At 49.5% G+C, this 13,518-nt stretch overlaps 1 long non-coding RNA gene across 1 annotated transcript in view; it reads right to left on the bottom strand.

Annotated features, from left to right (window-relative positions):
• The window catches only part of LOC144178975 (uncharacterized), a 120,317-nt gene that overhangs the window by 104,307 nt on the left and 2,492 nt on the right, over positions 1-13,518 (bottom strand). The window contains exons 2-3 of the long non-coding RNA XR_013324120.1: positions 12,188-12,384; positions 6,024-6,197 (exon numbers count right to left, since the gene is read on the bottom strand). This is a non-coding gene — a long non-coding RNA (uncharacterized LOC144178975). The remainder of the gene's footprint in view (positions 1-6,023; positions 6,198-12,187; positions 12,385-13,518) is intronic.

The following is a 13,518-nucleotide window of genomic DNA, read 5'->3' as shown; positions in this document are numbered from 1 at the left end:
AGTTTTTCCCCCCCAACCACCACCCTCTCATTTGGAAAATGCCGAGGCCCCACTACAGCAGACAGCTGGTCCGACAACCATGCCAGACATGCAGATGCCCACAGTAGAAGAAAGAGGGAAGGAACAGGCAGACGGAGAACGAGCAGTGTGTGCTCGGAGATTCAGGGGCACACCGCACACTGGAACACTGCAGAGAACACGCAGGAGGCGTGCTGACTACTGCACAGCAGGGCGGCAGGGGCCAGCCAAGAGAAGAAGGCGACAGCGCAACACCCGCAGCAGGCAGCTGACTCTCTTCTACCTAAACATGAATGGTGGGCGCCTGGAGAGGAAATGGGAGGAGCTGTGAGAAATTCCAGACAAGGAGAACGTCGTGGTAGCGGGTTTTGTTGAAACCCACCTGAGAAATGTCGAAACTCCCCCACCACACAGGGGTTACGTATGGGAAGGCCGCAACCGCCAAGGAAAGGAGGGGGAATGGGGTGCCTCATTAAATTGGGCTCCCAGTGGGAGAGACACTGCCCCGATTGCTCCGAGCATATGTGGTTAACAGGGTGCATTGGCCAACTGCATGTTGCCTTTGGCCTAGTGTATCTGTGGACGGGCACGGAGTCATGCCAGCACAACTCAGACACTGGAATGCATGGAGAAAGACCTGCAGACTTTAGGCCTCCCTGCAGTCATTGTGGGCGACTTCAACGCACACATAGAGTCTCTAGACAAGGTGACAGACAGTGGTGGCTGACTGCTTGAATGGGCAGACAGAATGGGGCTGACAATAGTAAACACTACAGAGAAGTGCGAGGGCAGGGTCACCTGGGCTGCTAGTGACATGTCCTTCTGCATAGATTACTGCCTGGTCTCCCCTGTTATGTTCCCCCGGCTGAGCAGCATGGTCATTGACACTGGTGGCGCAGAGAGCGCTAGAAGTGACCACAACATCAAGCTCACCTTCGGATCTTGCAGCCCCCCTCCGCCACCAGCAAGGCCCATATCCCACCAGGGAACCCTAACTGATAGGAACATCGAAAAGGTCGCCGACATGCTGGAGGAAGAAGCCGGAGTGATCCGCTTGAAGGACTATGAAGGACTGGTAACGTGGATACAGCAATCAATCATCAGGGTCCTCGCCTCCACACAATCTCCTCAACACCGGGGGAGAAGGCGTAAGCCGTAGTCAGACAGGGAAGTTGCAGAAGCTCTGCGAAAGCGAAAGCAGCTGTGCCGTGAACACCATCACGCAGTCAGCCATGGGGCAGGGGCAGCAGAGGTGAGGGAGCGGTGGGACGCCTATCAAGAGGCCAAGAGAGGCACGGCCATGCTGGTACAGCACAAACTTAAGGCGGTAAACACCAAGCTGCTCCAGGATATTCAGACAGCAGGACGCGATGCCGGCGGGAAGTTCTGGCAGCACATCCGGTCACATCAACAGACAGCCCCCTCCTGTTCTCCGATGTTGCGGGACACAGTGACAGGTGCTGAGCACAAGGGCGAGGACTGCCTTCGATTCAAGGAGGAATACATGGCAGCCAGACTGGGCACACAGGTCCCGGACATCACTGGCTTCAAGGAGACAGCGGCAGGGAAAGGCACCGTTGAAACCATCACACAGGGGGAGCTGCAACGTGCCCTGAAACACCCCTCGGGACAAACTAACGCAGGACTTGACGGTATCCCCCAACGGCTCCTTAAGTGGAAGGGGCCAAAAACTCGACAACTGTTGCTGGGTGCGTTAAATGTGGTCATGTACAGTGGTGAAATCCCGCATGGTTGGAAAACGTCTCGAATAAGGATGATTCACAAGAAAGGAGGTGTCAAGTGCCTGCCCGAGAGTTACCGACCCATCACTGTCACCTCGGCCTTGTACAGAATCCTGGGACACACCTGGTGTGCACGTGTGATGGTCTGGAAGGAAAAAGGCCAAGTGCTGGGAGAACTTCAGAACGGTTTCCGACCCGGGCAGTGCTTAGAGGACAACTTGTTCGTAGTAACGCAGGCAATGGAGATTGCGGCAAAAGAAAAACGCACCCTCCTTCTTGCTTTTCTGGACATCGCCCAGGCATATGACTATGGAGCACTCCAAACTGTGGGAGACCCTCAGGGATCTTGGCCTGCCTGACGAACTCTTGCGGCTGCTGATCAGACTGTACACTGGCACGCAGGTGATGATCCACTGGCGGGACTCACTCATAGGACTAGTAGAGGTGTCTCGAGGGCTGTGCCAAGGTTGCCCACTATCTCCGCTCCTGTTCATGCTGTTCCTGGCCGCACCTGAGCTACATGGAGGGCGGTGAGCAGCATGTTCGCAAGTTGCCTGCCCTGTTCTGCTGGCAGGAAGCACTCGGGAGCTGCAGACCGTGCTCGACATTGTGTCCAGCGAGGGCACGTTGCTGGGGCTCCGCTTCAGCGCCAGAAAGTCCGCCACCATGTCGTGTCACCCAACCGAGGACGCTGAGAGCCCACCACTGCGTTTACAGGGTGACCCAATCCAGTGGACCACCCGGTATAAATACCTCGGTGTGACACTCTCGAATACACCCCACTACAGCGCGCCTTAGGAAGAGAACCTCCGGGCAAGGACAGCTGCTCGGCGGGGCTTCCTCGGGTCACGCGCCCTATGGGCCTTCAACCGCTTCGAGGTGTCCCGGGCACTGTGGAAGGCGGTGGCGGTCCCCACGCTCACGTTTGGGAACGCCATCCTCTGCTTGTCGTCGTGCTAAACGAGGCGGTGCAGGGGGACATCGGGTGGTCCTCCTTCGAGGCACGCGAGGCGGTAGCCAAGCTGGCTTTCGAGAAGCGGCTCAGCCAGATTCCCGATGGACGATGGGCGCGTGAGGTGTTCAAGTGTATCACCAACCGCTGTCTGCGAACCAAGTGGGTGGCGTGCACCAAACGCCTTGGAGAGCGGTACGGCATCGCGGCGGCTCTCCTCACTGAGCCCCCATGACACGACCGTGAACAAAAGGTGCGGGACCAGGTGGCGACCATCAAACTCGAGAGATGGAGGAAAGCGGCGCAGGAGAAGCCGGTGCTAAGCATCTACAGCGGCAACAAGACGGGCATTGAGAAGGAGCCCATCTACGACAACACCTGAGGGAGTGGGCTCCTCTGCGAGGCTCGCAGTGGGGTGCTTCGCACTCGCGTACTGTGCGCCAAGGTCACGGAGGGCCTTGACACCACCTGCAGCAGCTGCAGCCAGGCCGGGGAGACGGTGCACCATGTCGTTTTGAAGTGCACAGAACTGAAACCTCCAGCCGTGGTGGCAGTAACCCAAGACCCAAATGCTTCTGCCTTCCTTAGTACCGTGCGGTATGGGAATGGCCTTTAAGAAACTATAGGGACCAAATAGATGTAGTGGGAGGACACTATTGTAGTTTATGAACTGAAAGCCATTTAGGGATTTTTTTCTGTATGTAGTGTATTTCCAACACTTTTATTGTCTTTTTTTTCACCTTCTCAATACCTTTACAAACCTTAAAGTCTCGTATTAACTTGATCCCTTTGTGTCCGGAATCCATTCTTTTACCAAGGTGACGCGTGACAACTGTATGATTGATTGATTGATTGTAGGGTTTAACGCGCCGACGCAACGCAGGTGATGAGGCGCGCCGTAGTGGAGGGCTCCGGATTAATTTTGACCACCTAGGGATTTTTAACGTGCGCCGAAATCTCGTACACACGGGCGTTTCTGCTTTTCGCCTCCATCAGAAAAGCGGCCGCCGCGGCCGGGAATCGAACCCGCGACTTTGTGCTCAGCAGCGCAACGCCTTAGCCACTGAGCCACCGCGGCGGGTGCGTGACAACTGTATACCTATGGCGAAACTTCAGAAGCCATTTCTGCAACATTTTTTATTTTCTGCAGCCTGCTCCGATTGTTCCACAGATTACTTTGTTACCGCTGGGTCTTATTGGTTCGTACTTTTCCCTATATTCCTCGAGAAACAGCTCAGGTCATTTCATTGAGTTTCCCACCATAACCTTTTAAAGTAATGCGTCCTTGAAGTTGTTCAAGAACGCCTACATACACACTGCACTAAAATGGATTGGATTTAGATATGACTTCTGCCAACTTAAGCTGTCTACATAACTCCAGACCACCTTTCCAAAACCATCAAGCCACTCGGAAACTGAATATCAGCCAGCGTTTGGTTCGTCAAGAATGGCAGACACCGCTCTCATACCGGCACCATTTTTGCTGGAGCTTGGGAGGCCCCTCATACCTTGGTCTGAATAGATAGAAGAATTTATAAACTATTTTACTGTCACCAGTGGACATATTTCCCTCAGTAAAATACCTCACTGTTTAGTAAACACTGATGTCATCATCGGGGTTGCCCAGCTTTCCAACTTTGAGAAAATCGGCAAGGCTCTAGACCACATTTTGCGTCCACGTCGATAGCTACATCATCGCGCGAAACTTTCAAGAAGGGCTAATGCATGCATTGCAAGGTGTACCCGTAACAACCTGACAAACTATTACTACAGCGCCAACTATTTACATGCGGATGGAATGTATGAACTAAATCTGAAAAACCAAAAAAAAACAGGTGGCTGAGGCTTCACGTTCATGGCCCATATTCTGATGTCTGTAGCAGAACAGAGGTATTTAATGCAACCTTTAACAGCCTAGGCTCAGTTAATTAAAGGAGCCATGAAGAGAAAACACAAGTTTGGTTCATTCAAAAGATTGTCTCGTTAGAATCATACTGACACCACTTTTAACGTAAACTTCGCTCAAATAAGCTACATAATTAGGAAAAACGGGAATGGTCATGCGACCCACCAGCTCATTTCCCGCAACAGAACCTGTGATGTCACATGGGCTAAGCTCTGCGATTGGCGGAGGCTGGCAGAAGCAGACGCAAATTAGGTAGAGCTTACAAACTAGACGAACGAGCGATTTGCGCTTAAATTTAGGGCACATTCTTTACAAAGCAATAGGAATGATGGGACAAACAGTGGAAGTTACGAAAGCACATGTAAACATAGAAGTACTGATGCGTTCTGCTGTTCGTACTGCGCACAGCATGCTTTGGTTTAGCTGCACAGCACTATGGGGCTTGGGGTTGTCTCAGACGACACTGGCCGATTGACGCAAGCAACGGTGTCTTACGTGACCCCATTTGTCGAGCGAGCACTGTTTCAGGGAACGAATATTTTCTCCCAGAACAAAAACAAGCCAGGTTTAAATGCGGGCAAAAATAAACCAAACGCTTGCCACGGTATGGTGGCGCCATCTAGGTTACGGAACGTAAAGAAACGCGGGAACAAACCAACACCTTTACAGGGTGGAGACAACCTTTGAACGGTCCCGTGCCGCCGCAATTGGGCCAACGGGCTCAACGCGTTATTCTTTTCGTTTCCCACGAGACCTAGCAACGCGAAACAGACAATATGATTCAAACTTCTTCAGTAAACCGCGTTGCGGCGATAATTTTAGCGCGGTTTTGACACAATGACTTGCTTCGGCGGCGAGCGAGCAACCGAACATGGCGGCGCCAGCGTTACGTGTCTCTACCCTGTACGGCGGATGCGTGAATGAAGGTACTCTAGGCTGCAGAGCGGTCGGTTCCCGTGATGTCACTTGGGGCCACGAAAACGCACGATTGAGCGGGAAAATCAAAATTTTAACCTAAATTGTTTAATTTCTCAGGGAATAAAGCACCATTTGTATCCGGACAAGCGCTGGGGGCACTATAAAACACGAAATCTTTCGAATAAAACCAACTTGCATTTTCTCTTCATGGCTCCTTTAAGACTGACTGACAAGGAACGCACACTGCAGTTTACCAGAAAGCAAACATGGGTGTGAAACCTTTGCGGACTGCAATGAATATCTGCAGGGCTATGCGCACCACGAGATGCTCTCCTCAAAGAGCTCAGCACCCTTTGAAGCTAACAAAGATCAGAACTCTCTTTCTTTTCAGTGCTAGGTATATGCTGGCAGACAAAAGCACCTCACATAATGACCGTCAATCACTAAGCAGCATAGTTGCATCAAGCTCCTTGGCACAGTTACAGACCCAAATGCTGTGTTGGTTCTGCAGGCTCTCGTCACCCCCTTTCTGGATGGAGACACCATGATCTTGGGGTGGACAGGTGCATCCCGACATCCAAGTATCGGTTCGTACGTCTCGGCGAGATGCCCCGTGCGACACTCGAATGGCCAGTTGCAAGCATGCGCTTGTTTTTCCCGCCTGCGCAAAGAGAGAGAGAGATAAAAGTGTACTGAAAGAAAGCAGTTTGGCCCCAAGACACAAGTATCTATCTGCCATTGTGGAAACTGAAACATACATACCATAGCATAGATCTAATTTAGTGATTTTGTTTTGAACTAGCGGTTCCTTGATTTGTGTAGTGAACTGTTTTTTACGTATTCTTGTTTCCATGTATAGTTCTTTTTTCTTTAACTAGCGGTTGCTTGATTTGTGTAGTGAATTGTTTTTTTTTGTTGTTTCTATGTTTGATATTTTGTTTGCCATAATGTGCGGCTACATTTTTGTGCTGTTTATTTGCGTGTATTGTATGTGCTGTATCGCCCCTACTGCTTGGGCCCAAACTGGGCCTGCAGTATGTACTAAATAAATAAATAAATACCTTGGATGCCAGCCCGTGATATACCTATGAGGAACAACCCTGAGCTCATGCAATTCCTTGTTCGATTGCTAGTGAATCTGGGGCGCACGTTTAGGCCAGGAAATAAACCTTGTTGTTACAACAGTGCCCTGGGGTTAGTGAAGCAGTGCTCTTGTGGCATCTTTTGTGTGGATTTTCAAACGATAGACTACTAATAATGTATGCTTGGATGTATTCGACAAATATCTAAGATAAAATAGAAGTAAACTGAGCTCACGTGTTTGTGCAACTACCCTGTGTAAAGTATTCCCAGATGTGGAGAAAGGGAGAGAGAGAGAGAGAGATTTATTGAAGTCCTACGGGTTAGTAGTGCATGGTGGCCGCTGCTGTAAGTCTGGCGGCAACGGTGGCAGTTATAGTGACCAGGAGTGTTTGAACTTCCAGGGCCGAGCAGCCCAGCGCACCCTCATTGCTGTGGACAACCAAGATCAGTGACAAGCCAACGCTTTATAAAACTCTAACCCACGTGATCTCCACATTTGATTTAGGCCCACAGTAGCACTGTGCAGGAGTCCCAGAAAGCATGCTAGCTTGTTGTCATGGGTACTGAAATGACAGGCTTGCAAGTTGCAACATCTCTCCAGCGTGGCACATTAACTGAACCACCACGACCTCTTTTTTCCAGATTTTTTTTTTCTCCCACTGAAGTCCGTCATGTTCGCCTATCAGCTCAGCCAGCAAAACTGAACGTAATTCTGCAACAAGCTTCAAGGAGCGCTAGGAACCCGCCGCACATGGTACCTACTGCGTTACCTTATGGGACCCGGTGAATCCAAAGCAGACACAGCAGGCCAGCTTCACCAATAAATCCACATTTACCCAGGCATTCAAGACGACTTGTTGGAAGAACCAAAGCAAGCCTTGGCGGCCCCACCTCACATCCCACCCACCCAGGCACCCAAATACATAGGCAATCTGAACCCCAAAATGGACAAGCCATTCTCCTTTGCTGACACGAGGCGACAGCGTACAACCTCACCCGCCACACCACCCCTGGGCGAGAAAACTATTGCAAAACCTCGATCATGCTGTCTTAAAAAATCTCCTAGACTACAACGAGTGCTGCTGGCTGGTGGGTCCCTTGCCCCCGCAGTGAAAACACACAGATGTCACTTTGATCCCAACTTCGGCAAATCCTTGAACCACAAGAGTCTAAGGCCTATTTCTCTGACTTCATGTGTCGGCAAGCTGGTTGAACACATGGTTTACAACCGGCTCTTGCCCCGCATTGAAGACAGCGGCTACTTCCCTGACAAAATGTATGGCTTCCGCCCACATCTATCAACCAAAGACATACTACTGCAGCTTAAGAAGGAAGTACTGGACAACCTTAATAACCACAGTGAGCGATCCATCTTGGCCGTCGACATTAAGGGGGCATTCGACAACGTTCCGCACCAAGCCATTCTTCAAGGCCTCACATCTACAAACTGTGGCGAGTGCACATTACAATATTTCGTTTCACTTCTCACCCTGCGCACAGCAAAGTGAGCATTGGACACCGTCAATCTGACGCAATTCAAACCATACCAAAGGGCACTCCGTAGGGGTCGGTAGTATCCCCACTACTCTTCAATGTCATCCTAAAAGACTTACCGCCCTACTAAAAAGTCCTCCCAAACTTACTCCACGCTATTACGCAGACGACCTAACACTCTGGGTCTCCACTGGATCTCCAGGCGACCAGCAAGACGCACTTCAAGCAGGCACTCGGGTTACCCAGCAATACCTGCAAGCCTGAGGACTCAAGTGTGCCCTGCCCTTTTAACCCTGTGCAAAAAGCATACAGTGAAATCTCGTAACTACAAACCCCACATTAACGAATTTCTCAAACTTGCCAATATTTTAAGAATCCCCACCAGATTGCCTATACTTTTAATGCAAAAATATTTCAGAACTACGAATTTCAATATAGTGCATATCTCAAAATAACGAACATAATTTATTTTTCCCATTACAATCGAGGAGCATCAGTATTACGAATACGGATAAAAATTTCAGCAACAGGACCCTCGCGTGAAACAGAAACTGCCGTTTCTCTGTGTATTCCGTGAGTGCAGAAGCTATTTTTATCACCATTTCAAGTGCCAACAGCTAGCGCCACCACAAAGCTGTGGTTTAATGTGCAGTAGCATAGTAGGCCCAGATTGGATTGGATTAGATCTGTAGCTATACGCCTTTGAAACGGGTTGACACCCCCCGAGAACACCCGTGAGTGTCATAGCAGGTTGATTACACTTTTGCACCTGGCCCCTTACCCCTATTTTTTCTCTTCGTGGTGTTGGGTGACGGTAAACGGTCGGTCATTTTTCACGCTAATCACGTGTGTGGGCAGGTATTTCTTTGTAGTGGGTGATTTTGCTGCGAAGTTTGTGTGAGATCTAAAGATGAATGCAGCTAGCAACAAAGCAAAGAAGAAGTGGAAGCAGCCATCATCTTTAGTGACGATGACGATGCGAAGGAAGACGACTGTGGTTCACCGAACACAGAAGAAAATGAAATCGTCTCGCACACTGATGGTTAAGTGCACATGAACAAATTCCGCACTTTCGTTGCTCGGTGCAATGACTAACATGATGAGGTGTTGTGCGAGGTGGAGTATATAGAGGCATACTTAACCGGTCGTGCGTGCTGCACGCGCGAGAAAATAACTGATTTCTTCAAATAAAGTAGCTTTGAAGTGAGCGCAACATTTTTGTTTGAGAGTTTGCCTGTCTGCACATGCGTCTGCTGCTAACGTACGTCATTTTCATTACTACAATTGAGCACTGGCTTATAACCGCCAGTTTTTCATTACAACGATATTTCAAAATAACACAATTTTCGATGGTCCCGCATGATTCAGTTATATCGAGATTTGACAATAAGAAACGTCCAGATCCCATACCAGATCCAGAACTTGCAATTAATGACCAACCTGTCCTTAATGTCCCACACACCTATGCATCCTAGGCCTCACCATACTAAAAGGTGGCTCAGGCACCCAGACTATCCTTCTCTTTCAACGGACTCTCACCCAGCTCATGCCACCGGGTCACCCATCAGCGATTTAAGTTACGAGAAACTGACACCCTGCGCATCATTCACACCCTCCTCATTAGCCAAGTTACATACGGGACACCGTATTTGGCCCTGAAACCTGTGAAGAAAGAAAAACTAGACATTGCCATACACCAAGACTACAAGGGCACCCTTGGACTACCTCCAAAAACAGCAACAGGAAAACTCCTACAGCTCGGTGTCCATAATACATGGGTAGAGCCCCTAGCTTTCCGCGAAAAATCCCGGAATTCCAAAACAACAGTTAAAAGTGTGGCGCTACGTCCCCAAAACAATATATTCAGTGAAATATGGCGGAAAAGTAATAGCAAAATGGTTTCTATTGTCGGCAACATTTTTACTGTTAAAAATTTAAATTTGCATCTGAGTATTCCTACCTTATCAAATAATAAAAGTGGCTAGGTGGCGCAGCCTCCACCCGAATCAAGGGGCTTAGCCATAGCCACAGAAAGAGAACATTGCACACGACAAGGCCGGTCAGATTGCAAACAAATGAAGGGTGCAATGAGTAAAGTGGCTAGCAAGGCGCTGGTATACTTGGAGAACTCTGACACTTGGAAGTTCTTAAAGAGTGTAAGGTGCTTGGATACCCAGCAAGTTGGGTGTCTCTCAGAGAAGAGATCAGAGTTTGGGGCCGTTCCTGGATTTATAGCCCTAGCTGCTGAATGGCAAGTGTACCTGGAGTCTGCCCAAGACCTCAAGGCTAGTGACAGGGATTTGGCACAACTTCCTTCTAAACAAGAAGAGCCAGGTGAAGATTTTGATGTCCTGGCTATCTGGGCTGGGATGGAACACCTGACTCCAACACTTTCTTCCATTGCCCTTAAATACCTGTCGGTCATTCAGTCACTATGGTAACATCGTGCCTCACAAGCGCCATTCTCTTGGTGAAGAAAGCACAAAGCATCACCAGATGCTCAGCCACAACAGCTTCCTTCAGTTGTAAATAAAATCTAGCACGTTAGGAGTCTGAAGTGTCTAATAAATGAACTGTTACATATACCTTATGCTGTTTCAATGTTGTCGCGGAATTTTGCAGATTCCCCTATCTAAAATCACAGAATTTGAAATGTTCCACCGCAATAAGTAAGGGGCTCTATACATGGGAGAACTGGAAGAAGCTCATCGCATCTCCCAATTCACGCCAACCAGCAGGGCTACACTTACCCGGCTCGACTGTAGGCCTCCCCCAAAATGCCAACCGAGGCAACACGTCTTTCTAGCCAACCAACAATATATCGAAGTAGCACCCATTTTCGGAAATATGCTCCCCATCCATAACAAAACACGGCAAGAAGCCCGGATACAAGCCCCCAGAAAACTCTTTCCAAACTTCCCCTTTACTCGGTACACGGATGCCTCTCTGTACCACCAACAAGCCTCTCATGCTGCGAGTGTAACCGACGCCAATGGTGCAGAACTGGCGGCTGCTACCGTTCCCACGACATCTGCTGAGGCAGCAGAAGAACTTGCCATCGCTCTGGCCGCCACCACTGGCGACGACTACATCACTGTAATGACCCTTGCAAGCCACCAGCTGCAACTTGTTGCTAGGTCGCATAACACCCGCGACCCTCAAAATTCTGCAAAGTGTGCGCCCGCTCCTGGAAATACGCATTATCTGGACCCCTGGACACGAGTCCTTCGAGGGAAACGAGGTGGCACACGCCGCTGCCCACTTTCACACCCACTGGGCCGTTTCCCAAGAAGGCGAAGACACGCAGCCCCTTCGCTCACCCAAGCCCGCTACCGTTACTTCATACACACAGACAACCTGGCCCATTACTGCCATGAATGACGACAGTTCCCGTCATCACATCCCCATTTATCCAGGGCCAAGGGGACTACCTTTCACCAACTTCGAACAAATTCCCATCCTCATGCCATGTGCCCCACCCTTTACTGCGCTACCTGTAAAGACTGTCCCCAACTTGGCACCCTGTGCCACATGGTATGGGAGTGTCAGAAAACCCCATCTATTGCCCCCCATCCTCACCCAACGCATGATCAGTGGGCGGGCCAGCTGACCAGCACCGACTTCTCAGTACAGCGTAGCCTGGTGGAGAGGGCCACGGCAGCCAGCACGGACCAGGGCTTCCTGGACTAGAGGAGGCCCCTCACCGGCCGGGCACCCAACTATCAGCGCCTGAAGCTCGTCTACATAAAGTTTATTCACTCACTCACTTCTACTGAAGTTGCCCTCAAAGCACAATAAGGATTAAGCCTTCCACCAGTTCAATTTACCTTTCTTCAAACTAGCATCCCCTTAAGCCTGATCCCTGTAGACAGCACAAGCAATGCCACACATGCGAACACCTAATTTTGATTTTTCCACAAGAGTCAAATTGCTCCCAGCTTAAGCATTATCATATCCACTCCATTGTTCACAAAAAAAAAAAAAGGAAAGGAGGTAATACAAGTGTTTACTTTTTGTTACCACCTCATCCACCCAGAACTCACTCCAATAAACGCCAGCCTCCGCCACACATACCTGCATGCCCAGGTAAACTGCAGGAGCTGCTTATTTGGCTGGAGGTGGCATCTGCAGGGTATCTTGGGCTTCGCAAGGCAGGGCGTTCCTATGTATTCTCGTGCCAGGATTCCTTGTCCACAAGACAGCCTGGCGCTGCGTAGCTTGCCGCCACGCTCTCCTGGGTGTGCGTATGCCCTTTCTGCTGCGCTGGACACCTGTGCAGAAACGCTTGCATCACCTGTGAGCATTCATGTCAAAGCAACTGGTGGTGTATTTTATTTGCCTGTCCAAAACACAGTACTAAGCAGCTTTTGCCCCATGCAGGACTGCTCTCGATATAGATATTTTGCAGGGTAAAAATGCAAAGCTGCTCTGGGGCCATTCTGAACAGTCGAAAATGACAACTTGAAAGGACCATAAGGTCGTTCACGAATGCTGCACTGCGAGCAGAGCACAGAAGTGACACTTTAGCCATGCATATCTACAAGCGATATCTACAACTAAGGTGCCACACTGCGATGCTGTTAGCCTTGTTTGCACTGGCATACCGTATTTTTGCTATTCTAAGCACCCTCCCCTACTACCAGGAAAAAAATTGGGAAAAAGCGAAGCGATCACTGCAAGGTGGATTTCAGACGCGTGGAAGCAGGCCCGGGTTAACCTTGTGGCCCAGTAATGAAGTTTTCAATTACAAACCACTTCGGTAGAACAGAAGACGACCTACTAAGGATACTGAGATCGGTGGCCCATGCGGCACAACGGACACAAATCGTAGTGAGGGTGACCGAGTATCAGACGTAAGCGGTGAGTTCACTGTCTGTACCTTTGTTTTTTAAATATTTTCCGAACAAACCATTATTCCTTGCACCTGCCTAGTCGAGATACGACCACAAAAAGAAGTGTCGAGGGTGGGGGGGTAATTTAGGTTTTTCGAACCTTACTTCCGAATCCCCCCCTCACTTTGAGCACCGAGATCGTGGACAAATGGGGGTGCTTAGAATCGAGTAAATACAGCAGTTTTGTCCCCAAGCTCCAAGAGTATTTCTAAGAAATGAGCAATTTATGTTAAAGGAGTACTGACACGAAATTTTCGTGTTACGTTTTTTTTTTTTCGCTGCTATGGGTGCCTATTAGCCCACTAATCACGGAATGGCACATTAGACGGTCAATCGCAGCGTAAAAAATCATTTACAGCGCCGTTTATTCATGTCAGTTTCGGTTTCGACAAAACGAACGTAGAGAGAGAGAGAGAAGAAACTTTATTTAAGAAATGAACGTAGAGTGGCAGCCATGACAGGAGGTACCACCTAACGTCACCATTCTCGTCGCACCACTGCTGGTCTGGACGC

This window comes from Haemaphysalis longicornis, unplaced genomic scaffold (assembly GCF_048455015.1).
Source record: "Haemaphysalis longicornis isolate Haplotype H1 unplaced genomic scaffold, Haemaphysalis longicornis Haplotype H1 scaffold_4, whole genome shotgun sequence".
NCBI classification, from domain to species: Eukaryota; Metazoa; Arthropoda; class Arachnida; order Ixodida; family Ixodidae; genus Haemaphysalis; species Haemaphysalis longicornis.
The sequence above is the reverse complement of the archived record's forward strand: the minus strand, read 5'-3'. Positions and strand labels throughout refer to the sequence as shown.